The sequence below is a fragment of the Malurus melanocephalus genome, unplaced genomic scaffold (assembly GCF_030028575.1).
Source record: "Malurus melanocephalus ecotype Western Australia unplaced genomic scaffold, MMel_1.1 scaffold_56, whole genome shotgun sequence".
Classification (NCBI taxonomy): Eukaryota; Metazoa; Chordata; class Aves; order Passeriformes; family Maluridae; genus Malurus; species Malurus melanocephalus.
Window position 1 is genome coordinate 37561 of NW_026623288.1, and position 15580 is coordinate 53140.

At 42.9% G+C, this 15580-nt stretch overlaps 1 protein-coding gene across 2 annotated transcripts in view; it reads right to left on the reverse strand.

The window, feature by feature from the left end:
• The window catches only part of IL1RAPL2 (interleukin 1 receptor accessory protein like 2), a 341134-nt gene that overhangs the window by 28071 nt on the left and 297483 nt on the right, over positions 1-15580 (reverse strand). The window lies entirely within an intron of this gene.

Here is a 15580-nt window from a genome sequence, read left to right on the forward strand (position 1 = left end):
AGCATTATTCAAGCAATAGAGAAAACAACCCTTCCTTTCAGCCCTGCAGATACTTCCAAAAGAAAGAAAATAAAACTTGGAAATTAGTCAAATATCTTTTCTCTTCAAGAATTCAGCATTTAGATAGGTTTTCATTTGGCTACAGTTTTAACTGTTCTAGGTAGCCCAGGACTGTGCTCCCACTGCCAGGACAGATGGTTGTCTGCCTGCAAAAGAGGAGGAAAAAAAGAAAAAAAGAAGGAAAAGAACAGAAAAACCTCAAACAAGCCAGGAAATTCAGGAGAACCATGCCCATTGCCTCAGTATGCAAATACAGCTGCTGCACCCACTTTTCCTTGCCTATATAACCCCACGTAGGTGCTCCAGGTTATGGAGCAGGTGTAGAATCAGCAGCTTAGATGGGAGAACAGACCTCATTTAATGCCAATGGAGACTCCTGCTGAATCCTTCAGGGCTTGGATTGAACATAGAAAGCCTAAGTAATGAATTTTACTGTATTTGAAAGAAATGTTTTAATATGTCAGGCATTCTGAGTGTCTGCAGGAGACTCTCTTGGCTGAAATAGAACAGGCCTACACTTTGCAAAGAGGGGCTAATGGTTTGGAGCAYACCACTYGGTTGAGCATGRGCTAATGGTTTCCCAAGATTGACTYACTGTGYCTTAATCAGTCACCTCTTGTCTGCCCAGCAGTGATAGCTGCTGTGTGCACACTCAGAGCTATCAGAGCTGTGAGTTAAAGTATCTTTGCCTAAACCCCCACAGAGATGTCCTGAGTCAACCACTTGCACTTGTCTATCTATTATTTCAGAGCCCAATTTAAGACATGTCTAAAGAGTCTGATTAGTCAGGAAGCGCAGCACTCCCAGCCACGGAAAATCAGCCGCCTCTAAATTGTTTCCAAGTCAAGATCCAAAATTACAAGTCCTTTTGAAACATTAGGATACAGCAAGAAAAGATTTAAAGGCTGCACTTGAGTCTCTGTTTCTCAAATAGCAAAAGACAAAAATGGAAAATGTTTATCCTGAAAATGTTTTCCAGACTCTTTCATTATCTCCATATTCATGATGAACTCTGGCACCACAGCTGGCCCCTGAACACGTGGGGATGCTGGCAGATTACACAACCAGATCAGGCACACAAGAGAAGAAGGGGTGGATATTCAGTTTTCTGCATATCCCACAGCACTGACAACCATCAGAGAAAGTTCCAAACTTCACTGATAAATGAAAAGTCACAAAGTCACTTCTAGGCAGACATTTAATTCCACTGCAAGCTCACCCAGCCCTGTGAGGTKCTGTGTCCTCCACAGGCAGAGGGGAGAGCTGGAGCCCCTGGYTGTCTCCACCTTCCCTTTTCCCAACACGCTGAATGCCTGTATGGTGTGAGATCTTTGGTGCTGCCTGCCTTGGAGTCACAATACACATCTTTTAAATACCACTTGGTGATTCCTAGCATGTGGCTGCTCAGAGATGCTTGATATTAATGGAAAAAGACATTGCAGCAACGTGAAAAAGAAAAGGGACAGACATGGCCTGTCAGCGTTGACAGCATTTGCCCTTTTCCTGGCACACCACGCTGGACGTTAAGTGTTACAGGCAAAATATCTTACAGAGTGTGCTTTTCCTCAAGCCAGCAGATTTTCACTTAAAAAAACAAGCCCCAAGAAATGAAAATATTCCAAGGTGAGACTAAGATTTCTATACATGCAGAGTAAATACCCTGAGGAAATAATGTCTGGTTTGAAGAAATAAGAAGTTTTCTACACAGATAGGGAAACCTAAAACCACCAGCTGCTGGTACACAGCTTCTGTAATAAACAAACCCAATATAAAGCATCAGGAGCCTTTACCATGACAACCTGCATGCTCTGAATGTGCCTGGGCAGATCTATTTCCCAGCTTTGCCACCAGGGAAACAAAGAAAATAAGCCAATACCATGAGCGGGAGAATCTGGAGTGAGTTCGTATTTTCAGCTCAAAGTTTGATATCAGTGACTCCTGAAAAACCCCACAGTCCATCTCATCTGCAAACCCAGCACTGATCAAAGGATGGCATAAACCATTTTTTCTCATGGAACAACTAATTTTTATCTCAGCAGCAGAAGGATGCAGGTCTGGGTTGACATKATCTGCCCTGGAGTGGAAAGAACTTGGGGCTTGATGCTACCTCAAGGTCCCATCCAAACACAAACACTCTCTGTTCTGATWCTCCTCAAGCTCTTAAAGACATCTCACTCTTCTGTAGCTCTCTGAAACAGTTTCTGGTTTATAACTCTCATCGCTCCTTCTGACTCTGGAAGCAGGACACCATCAGAAAGGTCACACTGACTTCCTTGCAGAAGAACCACTTCACCTCCCCAGAGAAGCCTCCGTACAGAAAGTAAGGGAAATTTCTCCTCTCCTGCTGTATTAACACACAGCTACAGCAGCAACCTGTAAGTGCTGGTCTGCAGGGCACTCCAATCAATTCCCACCCAGAAAAGAACATGGCATATTTTTCACTACATTCCCCCAAATATCGCAATACTAAAAATGAGGCTGAATTCCCTGGTCCCTAATGTATCTTTGAATTTGTGGAGAAACAGGCACTGAGCACAGAAGGTGCCCTTTTTTGCAGGTCCTGGTTCTGGGGCTGGCTTCAAGCCAKGCAATATCACACTGAGCCACAGTCAGAAGGAACTGGCAGGCAATTTGTAACTCCAACAATTCCTCTTATGTAAGGCCCAARCTTTTGCTCATCATCACTGCTATTCTGCACAACCTGGAGTAGTTCCACTACTAACTGCTCCTAGACAGATCAGATGCCTTTTTACATAATAAAATAATTTGCTGAGGAACAGAAAAAAATATTAGTGAATTTCGAATGAGTCATCAGTTAAGGGAGTGTTTGAATAAACAAGGAAAGAAAGTAGAAAAGCTGGTTTGCAGACATCTCTGAGTCTTCAAACAAATGAGTTGCCTGATGGTGGTAAGAATATTGGCTAATGATGGAAAAGGGGTCTGCAAAAGAATTCAGACAGAAATTATTCTGAATGTGCTTAATGCAGGGCCAACATGCTTTCACAGAAAATCACAAATCCTGCAGTACAGCTTCTCCTGAATGAGACATGCWCCAAGCATCAAGTAAATGAAGCTTAAAATACCTAAAAGGTGTTCAGTCTTTCAAAAACTTAAATGCCAAGGCTGTGTGACCGAGCAGCATGGAAGACAAAGGTTTTTTTATGGTCATAACATCTGGATAATGCCAAGGCATTTTMTGGGATTTAAGTTTTTTCTAGTGCAGATTGTTTGTTCTTTTTCACTTGTTTTGYACAAGCAGATGTATTTTGTGGCTTTGATGCCCACATCAGAAAATACAGACTGGTGTTTTATGCTTCCAGCAAATCAGGCCTTCACCCTTAGCAGATCGACTCAGAGCAACCCCATCAAGCAGCCAAAGTCATCTGTGAATCCCTGGGTGCTATGTTTTATCCCATGGCTTGAAATATGAGTTGTTTTTCCTTTCCTTTTGCATTTTTGTGCCAGATAAAACACTGCCTTCAACACGCCTGAACTGAGCAGATGAGCCTTCCCAACCAGAGGCAGAACTGACTGAAAATGCCAAAGGCCTCCTTTTGTTCTAAACAACATCAAAAGTCAGTCCTGCACACATTCCTAGCTGGATTTACATCTCCCACTCCACCTGGGTGCTAATCCTGCTGACTGCAATATCCCTGCTTTCATCTGCAGGGCTGGGTGCTGCTCACACTCGGGAGGGAAGATGCCACCAAGAAGTCATTCCATCGATGCACATGCATCATGCTCCTCTCTGATGATGGTGCTTGCATCTCTCCCTTTAACAAAGGTCTCAGTGCTGGCAGAGGAGCAGCTTCCACTCGACACATGCAGATGCTATACAGGCACTTCACGGGCTTTGTTTCTCTCATTTGCTGAGACAGGGGACAAGAAAGGCAGCTCACTTATCACTTTTCAGCAAGTGTACTCTACAAGCTGTCTGCAGAATCAGAGTTGACTTTCCAGGCTGTGAGGTTTGCAAGGCAAATCACCATGTCACTGACAAGAACATTATTGTTCTAATGTGCTTTACAAGTGCTAGAAAGTGGTCAAAGAGCAGCAGAATGATTTAAATTCCCCTGGCAAGGCAGGCTGGATTGTATACAGCCCTGAAGTAAAGAATACATTTCCTTTTCTTTCAGAAGGACATCCTGGATAAAAAGATATGGGAGACAGAGCTTATGCCTACAATTTATCCACAAAACAAATGCCAGGGGCAACACAGTCCTTGACTCAGGAAAAACGATCTGTGTGTGGTAGCTTCCATCCAGTTAGCAGAGATTGTCAATTCTCTCCCAGTCCCCTGCAAGAACATCCTGTGAGCTGCTCTCCTGTGCTGGAAAGGGGCAGCAGAACCAGCAGCACAGGGATGGGGTGAACCCAGCCCAAAGCACAGCCCTGGCTCRGCTGGCTGATGCTGGACACCAGGCTGAGCCTCTGCTGGGGATGGGAGCGTGGCCATGGCACCAAGTGGTGCCCACCAAGGTCACTCTTGAAATCAGAGCCAAGCCCTGTGGCTGAGCTGAGCACCAAACTCCTGTCCAGGGCTCAGCACAATGGGGTGGCCTCCTAGAGCACTGAGGAGGATTGGGCAGGGGCAGCTGAGGCTGTGCTTGGGTTTTGCTGGTGTCACCAGCACAGAGGATCAGCTGATTCCCAGTCCCCTCTCAGCACAGATGAGGAGCTGAGCACCCACCACTCACCCACCAGGGGCTTCAGCCTCTGTTACTCCCATCTGCTGAGGTGGCACTGAAATTCTTCATGGATTTACACTATTGAATTCAGACAAAACCCCAACAAAACCACAGTACATTATTCCTTATTTCCCCCACGTCATACCCCAGCATCACTGGATCAGAGGTTCCATGTTTTCTTTAGTTCAGCAAGGTTTTTAATAAAGACAGTGGTGGTTACTGTACCTGGGCTTCTCTTCCCTCCTCTTTTACCTGGCTATTCTMCAGAATACAGGCCTAGCTGTGTGCTAAACCATGTTATCCCATTTAGGTAAAAGTCTAATGAGGTTCAGTGACTAATTTGAGAATTACTGGATCCAGTGAAAATAAAACATATTCAAACCAAATTATTTTCCCTCATCAAAAAAACATMATTACAGAAAATCCTATAATATTTCAAAATTCTATTCCAGCAGCCAGTAGATTCGTGACTGGATATGAGCCTTCCAAACATTTGCATAATTAAAGCTCAGCCAGGAATTAATGAACTGAAAGCATTTTAAAGAAAATTAAGAAACCTGCTTTGGGTAGTGATAATAATTGCCTTAATAAGATAAATTTATAGTGAAATAAAACCTAACTAGCCTCCAGACACTAATTTCATAACAGTTTAAGAACATTTGAAAGCACACCCATATATATATATATATATATATATATTTTTTTTTTTTTAATTAGATTTAGTCTCCACGTTTCTAAAAGAAGCAGACTAAAGGAGGTGCTCTTCCCTAAGCCAGGGCCTGTGCTATGAGCTGCACATGCAGCCACTACAGTGATATTCAGGCAGCTGTAATGATGTGCAGGAAAAATAAAYGGCAGCAGTACATAACTTAAAGTTGGCTCTTCACTCATATAGGAACTTTTTGACTAAGGCAAATCTTTGGCAATAAAAAAGAAAAAGGCTGGTAAAAATTTTGACAAGAAAAATGCAGGAGATCTTTAGGTCTTTTCTTTGTCCTCTGTAGTTTACGATCTTAATTTTAACTTTCTTTCTTGCTCTGCTCTTATTTCTTATGCCCTGAGACATCACAAAACACACAGCCATGAGATATTTGTGTTTTTCTGTCTCACTCAAGTGAGCAAATAGCATATATAAAAAGTGGGATAAAAATAACAGCAAGCAGCRAAACTCCAAACATGAAACAAAAGCAGCTAAGCCTCCAGACAGTTTGTTGCCAGGAACACAAGTCAATGCATTTGCTGTCATTCCATACAGCCCCAACCGCTGCTAATTTAAACCACACAAGCACAACCCACTGCAAGGGCTGCTTGTAGGCTTGGCTATCGACTGCAGCTCCCACAAAGAGAGAAAAACAAAACTCAAAACCACACACAAGGCTGAAATGTTGCTGATAAAAATTTATCAGATGTTCCRAAAATGAATCAATCAAGGCAAAATCACCTAGAGCAGCTTTCTTCCAAAAAAATAACACCCAGAAAAATATCCCAACCGCTACCTCTCCCCACAGAAAAGTTAACCTCACCTAAATCCTGTAAAATCTTTTATCCCATTTCCAGGACTGCCTTGGGGTCCGAATTTAAAATCTTAGTCACTGAGAGCTCAGGTATAACTGAAAGTCAAGGATTTCAGCTTTTCAGTTACTCACCTAGAATGAAGACAGATGCTTAGTGGGATTTCCAGAAGCAGCTTGATAGCTGCTTTGTGCTGGCTTTAACTTGTGCTTAATGCTGAGGTCCTTCTGAAAATCTCATTTCTGCAATTTTGAGGCACAGAAACATTCTTTAAGAGAAATGCCCTGCAGGTTCTCAGAAAATGTCGCTGTGGTGGTGTTTGGTGGTGAGGTTCCAAGGGCTGGGGGCAGCCCAGTGTCAGCCAAACCCTTTCCTGTCTCTGCTGCCATGGTCCTGACAGTGCAGSAGAAAGGGAGGGGAGTCACTCAAGAGGCAGTGACTCCAGCAACCTTCATATTTCTGCAGCTTTCCCTGCCTTCCTAACATAATCAAATGTGCTGCTGGTGCTGGTCAGGGAGGTGAAGAGACAGCTGTCAATCACCTCTGATGATGAATTAACCACTGCTGTCACCTCAGTTGGCCTCACTTGTGCAGGTGGTGGCCTCTCATCCCCAGGGAATTGCCACAGCTCGTGATGACTCAAGTTCCCACTGCACAATGGGACCAACGGGGACACAGCCACCGAGATCAGCTTGTACCCAAACRAGAATCTACAACTGATGTGCTAAAAACTCAGCAAATGCTCAAACATTTTGCTGAATAGGGAGAGGGCTCCCTGTTGATTAAATTTAAGCACATATTTAAGTGCCATGCTGAGCTGAGTAAGAGCAACAGTGAGTTCTAAATAAAGACTATATTTATGAAAAATATTTAAAAAKAAAAACAACAGCCACAGAACAATCTTTTCTCCAAGCTAACTCCAGTAAATAATTCCCATTTATTATTTACTTAAATTTAGAGATAACATTCAGGGACAGCAGGAAAGTAAAACAGTTCAATAAATACAACCTGTACTTTGCTTATTGAGTGAATCAGTGTTGTTCATCAGTTGTTCAATAAAGAACTAAAATGGAAGTTCAATTTCTCATAATTTGTAAAAATGAAAGGCCACACTTTTATTAGTCCTTCTTACTGTTAAAGAAAAGAATCACGATAAAAACCCAAACTACATTAGGATGGACAGTGTTTTAAAAAATATCAAACACACAGAAACCCCACAGTTTTACTTTTTTTTCCCCTGGTTGGTTGGTTGGTTGGTTGGTTTTTGGTGTTTGCAGCTTTTTTCCCTCCAAGCCTTAGGTTAAGAATTTTCTAACCAAGACAAAAGATCTACAAAAGGGACTCAGGAATGCAACAGTCATAAGAAATGTTATAAACTCAGACAACTTCTCAGAGTTAAAACTACTTCTTTCTAAAGAGATATAGTGACATCTCCTTGTGCTCAGTAATTTGAGACACAATCTATCACTTCAGCCAAGTGTGACATTGAAAATGACCGTGTTATTTTTTCTGTGACAGATTTGATTTACTGAAGTCAATGGACTAATTGCCCTAAACCTATTAGCAGTGAGSACTCAGATTTACCCTAAGCCTCTTCCCTTGCATTCAGCTGATGGTATTCACATTAACCACATATTAAATGTAATTTTAGTTTCACAGGAAACTAATAGTCTCATTTTTCCCTAGGCACAGGTCATAAAAGTGGGCTCAGAGCAAGAGATCCTCAGACTTCTGTGTGCTATGCAAAGTGCATGCATGGATTGGAAATGTTTTTGAAAGAATAAAGACCCCAAAATCTAATAAATAAATAAATAAATAAATAAATAAATAAATAAATAAATAAATAAATATCCTTCATCTCTGCCCACATCCCCCCACCAGCTCTTGAGGAGAGGCATGTCATGTCCACTCTAGACTTACAGGAAGATGTTATGAATTTCAGTCTGAAATCTATTGAGAAGAGGGAAGCTACACACCCTGCTGTGGAGAACTCAGTGTGAATTTCCATCTGTGAAAGCCTTGTTATGAGCACATGTTTATTGAGAGCAATCTCCTGAGAATTTAGTGTGAACCTATGYGGATGATCTCAAAAATACCATCTGCAATTCAAACCCAAAGAGGAATCAGGAAATAGGGGCCTTTGCCTACCACGTGGACAGTGCTGTCAGCCCTGTTATTCACAGCAGCAAAGCCTGAGTGAGCCCTGCCCAGCCCAGGTAAAAAATCAAGCCTGTCCTTTCCCCCAGCATCTGGAAACAGCTTAGCACACAAAGCTGTATCCTACAGAAATCAGCTTTGATTTGATGAGTCCTAGAGCCTCTGAACAGCCCCCCTTCACGTCTTGCCCACAGTGGTGTTTGGATATAAGGCAGTATCTTAGGAGCTCAGAGCAGGATCTTAAAAAAACCCTCCGGAGAGAAAAGCTTTGCTCTTCTTTATTGCTTATCTCTTTTCTTAGCTGTGCTAACGCCAAGAAGGAAATTAAGCTGCTCCCTGCAAGGTCTAATGTGAAACCTTGGCCACTTCAGTGTCAAGATTGTTATTTGAGCTTTTCTTCTAGCGCCAGAAACCTTTACGTGGCCTTCATCTCTGCATTAAGTAGAGAAGGTTAGAGGCTTACTCTGCATCCCCTGGGAAAATTCCTGCCACCACTCCAGATGAGGCAGGGACCCAGGTAATTGTGATCATCTGGAAGTGCCATGGTCTAATTACACACAGATGGRCAGGAGCCAGAGCAAAGGACTGGCCTTTAGAGATGTGCATCTGCCACCCCACAGAGCACTCAATAAAGCTGTGCCTGCGGCTGGCAAAAGGCTGAGGCAAACCCTGTCCCCCAACAGAATGGCTCTTTTAAGGATTTTTAAAGGGATGCTGTGTATGTTCTCAAAAGCTCATGTAGCAATACAAAATAGAGACGAATACAACAGAAAAAAAAAACCTGCTGTAGTCCAGAATGGATTTTCAAATTCAGTAAAGGCACTATTTCTCCAGCACAGGGTGACATGAACATGGCAGTGCTTTGCTGTTATTTCCCACTCTAACACCCAGAGGAATACTGGCAGAGAGTTCCCAGAGCAGGGTGATACCTTGAAGAGTTGATAGCTGCCCTGAGGGGGCTGCTGCACTTTGAAGTCAGAGAGGTTTTTCTCTAGGTCTTCTGCTGACTCTGCTGAGTATTAAAGACAGAAAAGGCTGGGTAAAATTTTCTTTCTGTCTGGATAATTGTCTCCTGTGCTATCTTGTTGAGAACTAAAGTGTCTGAACTAATTCATTTTATTTGTCTGTCAAAACAGTAACTATTTCCTTAGCTGATTCATTCTTCTTTGGGCTAAGGCTCAAAAARGACAATAACTTACCTCTGACAGGAATCTTGACTGAACTCTGCTCCCCTCTGCCCCTAGCTCCAGAGTCAGCCCTCCTACAGCCTGAATCTCCAATAGTACATCTGCGTTGCCTTGGGAATGCATAGTAAGCTTCTTTTCTTAGGTATGGTTCGTGTACTTTGGGATTTCATGGAAGGCCTCTTAATATTCTGCTTTATATGTTACTGCTGCTTCATTTCAGTTGAAAATCTCAGCCCTTCTGTGCACAGCCACTCCTGAAATGGCCTGCCCCACCAGGAGAAGGAGTCCCAAGCAGTCTGCCCCCTTGAAACTGCCTGCCCTGTTTTTTTGGTTGGCTTTAGATACAAAGGAGAGGAGAGTGTGACAGGCAGTTTATGGGAGATACTGACTGCTGGCACCCTGCACTTTGCTTTTGTCATGTCGAGTCATCTGCAAGCTGCTCAGAGCCTCTGTGATGGTGCTTTTTGCTTGCTCACATGGAAATGAAGTGAAAGCCAGGCTGACGTGCAYGGCTGTGCAGAGAAACAAACAGAGCCAGAGCAGCACTTCCACCAAATCTGAGCCCATGAGCCTCACCAGCGCCTGGGGAAAGTCTGTTTCACAGAAAGAAATTCCTCTTTGGACAACATGAAGACAAGGTTTATGTAACCTCCAACCCAAAAGCAATCAGAAGTGTGTGAATAGTSCAGCAGAATGCTGCTGCCTGCCCTGCTTTTTACTGCTTTTCCTTTCTTCTTCCTGACCCTGAGGCACTTCCCAGGCACCACAGAATCTATATCCTGACAGTTGCCTGCCTTTAGTGTGAGTTTGGTTCACAGAGCAGGGAGACCTGAGTGTCTGGCAGGGTCTAGGCAAGACTTATCTGCTGGGCCAGGAGCTTTGCCAGGGGCTGGTGGGCTGCATCAGAGACTGCAGACACTTTGTGGTGTGTACCCATCCATCCATCCATCCATCCATCCATCCATCCATCCATCCATCCATCCATCCATCCATCCATCCATCCATCCATCCATCCATCCATCCATCCTCAGACTCTCTCCCTCCATCTTTCCCCTCTTCCACCCCTGTATAAAGGGAAGGTGTTTTTTTTTGCACAGTTGTTCCAATACATCCCTCAACCTATAAAATACAAGCTGGAGTAACTGAGAGAAACACCAGAAGTCCAAGGATACTGTGAGTCATTCCAGAGCATGACGGGACCCATTTTAGCTCARTCACAATTATCCTAACTCCCCACAGCCCTACAATATTTTCATTTTAAATTTGCTAGAGTTCTAGAAAAATCTAGTTTTTCAGTGATGGCAAAATATTCTCTTAATAAAAAGAAAATATATCTTTACTACCAAGCAGACAAATACACTGTTTGCACTCTAGGACCACAGCTCAACAGAAAGGAAGAGAAGCCTTATGAGGACAGTTGACACAATAAAGCTTTTGGTTGCAAACAGACTGAATGGTAAGATCTCAAAAACATGATCACGCTTTCAGTGAATTCAATTTCACATAAAAACCTGAGGAGTGAGCCCTGCTGTGATCACAGGTGACAGATGGAACCACYGTGAATCATGTTTGTAGCTTACTTCCCATGCACAGGCACAGAGTTGTAGTCAGCAGTTGATACGTGGTCCCTCCCAGATGAAAATATGCTCAGATGTCTCCACCTTGAAAAAGAGAATAATAAAAATCTCCCAAATAGACTCATTTAAAACAGAAATGATTCGATTTTCTTTTGTTTTACACCAGATGTGCTCCAGATGTGCGAACTCGGCCTCTAAAGATTTTCCTGCCTATGACGGTTTCCTCCTYTAACTACTCATCAAAGCACACCAGGTAAAAATTTCCTTCCTCCACATCACTACTCACCAATGGAACCCTGTCATTTCAGTTTCTCACACCTTTTCTTTCCCCCTGCCCTAAATCTCTGCAAAGAGTCACCTCTATAGCTTATTGCCATTGGCTACTAATGCTGAACAAAGTGTTCCCAATTTCAAACAWCATGAAAAGAAAAATCAGTAGCACAAAAAAGAGGAAATTAACCGTGGGAACCACTCTCCCAGGGCTGGCCAGGTTCTTTAGGTTCAACACCTGAATCTGCTGCTTTACAGAATCACAGATCCACCTGCTGCTCCTATTCTTCATTTCCTCCAGAGTTTGTTACACTGAACAATCTGTTCCCAAAGGGAGGAAAAGCACTGGGGAAGGTGCCAACCTGAGCCCCCCACACCCTCCTGAACAGCACAAAAGTGTGGTTCTGCCCCCAAGATCTTCCTCGGGTTTACCTACAGGCAAASCTCCACACCCTACCAGGAGCCCAAGATTAGATTTACAATAAGCAATGATTAGGAGCCATGAATCATCCCCTCAATCCCRTTACAGGCACACGAGGTGCACCTCTTTGTTCCTGCTGGAACTCCAACAAGCTGTTCTCATACCACRTTTTCACTTTAGAAAGCAATTTGTCAGTACAAGTGATGCTTAAATTTTAAAAGGCAGTGACTGGGATTTGGAATCTCAGTCCTGACTCAGGCAGGCCAAATCAGGCCACTGCCTCTCTGCATTGAGGGTTGGTAGCCAAAACTCCATTTTGTGCTGATTGCTRGTATTTAAAATTTTAGTGTGTTAGAGATGGCATCTCAGGATGTCAGTGTACACACATGGCCTGTGTTTGAGGGCACTTATGAGAGCACCAAAGCACACAACGTCTGCTTCATGCCTACAGCCATTTGGCTGTGGGACAGAGAAGGAAGACAAAAGCGAGCAGGTTTTCTTGTGGGACAGAGTCTCTACTTTACCCAATGTTTTTTACAGCCAAAAGRCTGCTCCTTACCACTCATCCATGCAGGAGAGCAAAGAAGGGGAAAGTTATGAGCTTTGCTTCAAGGAGAGAAGCAATAGCCTGGTTCCATTGTACCACAGACTGCTTCTAGCAGCTGCCTTAAGAGGCAGTGAGRAAAACCATGCTTGGCTGCATTGTGRGAGGTTTYGGAGCTGCTGTCTTTCCAAAGGAGCATCCACCTACTCTGTGAAATGCAATTTCTCTGTAGACCAGGATGTCCAGCCTCAGAGGACCTGGCCTAATACTTTTGTCCTAGTCTTGCAGAACAATGCAACCATTCCTTACTTCTTGTCCCAAGAAAACCCACACTTCAATCCTAGAGCAGTTAATATATYTAGCTAGCAAATCCCTCAATCCTTYAAATGATGCATTTCAGAATTTTGTTTTATTAAAAAAGAAAGGATRAAACTGTACAAGAAAAGTCTCACTSCTGCTAATACTTGCAAAGTAGATGCTACATGCTTCAGAAGATTTGAAGATTCCCTTCCAAAGACATGCATTTCCCAGATTAGGGTGCTAGGCACGATACTGCTCTACAATTTTGAAAAAAAACTTAGTGATTTATTTATTTATTCACCTTGTATTTTGCAAGAAAACACAAATTTGACCTCCATTTGTGTCAACACCGTGGATTTCTGCACATTCCCCATGTCAGCAGAGGAAGGACASTCACTGGTGTTGCATGTTGCCTTTCTTATTTCCCTAAATAACTGCAGATAAAGCAACATCATTACTGCTGTGCTTTGTGAGACACTGACCTGAATTTACCACACATTGTGGTGTAAAATGTGAATAGCAGCTATTGTGAAATTACACAATGGATAGAGAATAAGAATTGAACATGATAATGCTCGGGTTGATCCAAGAAATGAGGTCTTAGAAATCTGCAGGAGTCTCCCACATAGTATGCTGGCTCTCTAAGCAGATATGATTCAGGCTGAAAACTGAATCTCCCTCCTGCTATTTAATTCTGTGTGGTTTTATTAACAAYGAGGAGTTCACTTGTCTAATACTGATTTGCTCCTCTGATAGGTGCACTGGGCTCTCTGCAGGCATCAGAAATTTTTAAGGCTAGAACGGGTCATCAAGACCATCTCTCCCTAGCCCTGCTCATAAAGGTGTTTTACTGACCCTTGCCCTGTGCCCATTAACTCGTGCTTTGATGAGAGTGCATTTGGAAAGAAGCTGAGTGTCTGGGAATGGGRAATGGGCTGGGATCTCTGATCCACTGCTCAGAAAAGCTCTGGTGTAAAACTGAAGACACAAAGAGAGCAGAGTGTTCCCTCAGCAGCCATCTACCCTTGTCTTCTGTGGGCTCGCTGACAGCCTTGGCCCCAGCAGCTGTTTTCAGCCCTATGACATCTCATTTTAAGAAGCTTGCAAGTAACACATCTGTACCACCCTCTCCAGGGCTTGCAGATTTTTTAAGTGCTGGCTATTCGTACATTGAATTTTTGAAAAAATGAAAAAGAATACCAGATTAATAAGGTAAGCAAATGGAAACCTTCTAGCTAATTTTATCTGCTCCTGGAGAAAATTCTTCAGTCAGGAAGTATTTTTCAAGTAGCGATTAGGCAGGAATAAGCTATCTGCAGTCCCTATACYTGATAGTAAATATATTTTGGAAGACAGGTACTGCTACATACTCGGACATCTAATATCAAAAGACCCTGTCAGTCCCCAGGAGAGATTTTAAATCTGGCAAATCTCAGCACAGCTGGAAGGCTCTGATCAAGAGAGAACATCATGGTGACAGGAAGGCTTCTGTCAGGATCAATYTACATTGGCAAAATGTATTTAAGAAGCCTTGCAGAAAATATTATCCTGTTATAGATAGCTCTGGCTATGCCAGAGAGTCTCTTGCATATACTTCCCCCAAGGCAAGAAGGGTTTATGACTTCTTTGTCCTCAGTAAAATAAAAATTGCACTCAACATCCYTCTCTCCTTTAGCATCCCCCCTTCTGTACGCTGCCCCTAACCCACCTTAAAATAAAACTTTGGCAGAGTCATCTATCATGATGAATATAAGAGCAGATATTTCATGGAACTTAATAAAAGTAATACCCATATTCTTTGCCCAAACATAAAACATGATAGATATGGATTGGTTGCCATTTTTTATGRATCTGCTTAGAGGCCCAGTGGACATAAATTATGGTAAAGGGCAAACTACAAGTTCTACATGACTTGGCTTGTAGTAATGAGAATCCAACCCTGCACAGARCGTGTCACCAGATGACATACTGCTCCTCTTAGTTATCGTTAGGATCCATTCACTTTTTCTTGGGGGAATTCTCCATGCASMTCCCTATCCCYGTTTGGCAGAGCCCTTGTTAACAATCCAAGCAGTTATACCTGTTCAGTCAAATCGACAACCAGTGACCAATTACAATGATCCTTGTTTTTTAAAAAACTTATTTGCTTTTAAGGAAGGAAGAAAAGGATCTTACTGCTTTGGCAGTGTATTTAATTTCTGTCACTCCAGAATTTCCCAGAGGTAGGTCTTCAAGTCCAAGGAAACCATCTTTGTCKTTCTTGATGCATCCATGCCTTTTGCTACATACGGTAGCAACTCTTCTATCATAATGAGGAGTCACAATGCCAGGCTCTAMTTGGGTATCTGAGTGCTGATTTGGGATGTGCAGAAACCCAACAGAGYCTTATCCAAAACTTAAAAAGGCAAGCAGAAAAAACAGTCTCATTTAGAGAGAGGATGGTCTATGTGCCAGCCACCAGGACTTTGAGAGATTCTCATTTTCACACGAGACTGAGGAAAATAAGCTATTGCAATGTTACAGCCCACTTTACTCTTACTTCCTATCATGAGCACAGGGCTGTAATTTCACCTCTTCCAACAACTAAGCAGGAGGCCAGAGCACTCCTGCCACTGTGTTCTTGGCTGGTGCAAAACTTTCACAGAGACTTTTAACAATACCTCCCATCTGGAGGTGATAGATCATTTTGCATGCAGAGGTTAAAATAACCTCCATATTCTGGGATTCATTTTGGACACAAATATCCACAGGGCTGGCCCCAAGAGGACAAGCGAAAGTGCTATACTGAGGTAACCTTGATGTGATTAAGCCTGTTGGCTTCAGCAAGGTTATCCAAATGATAGAAGGGATTAAAAGGGATAGCA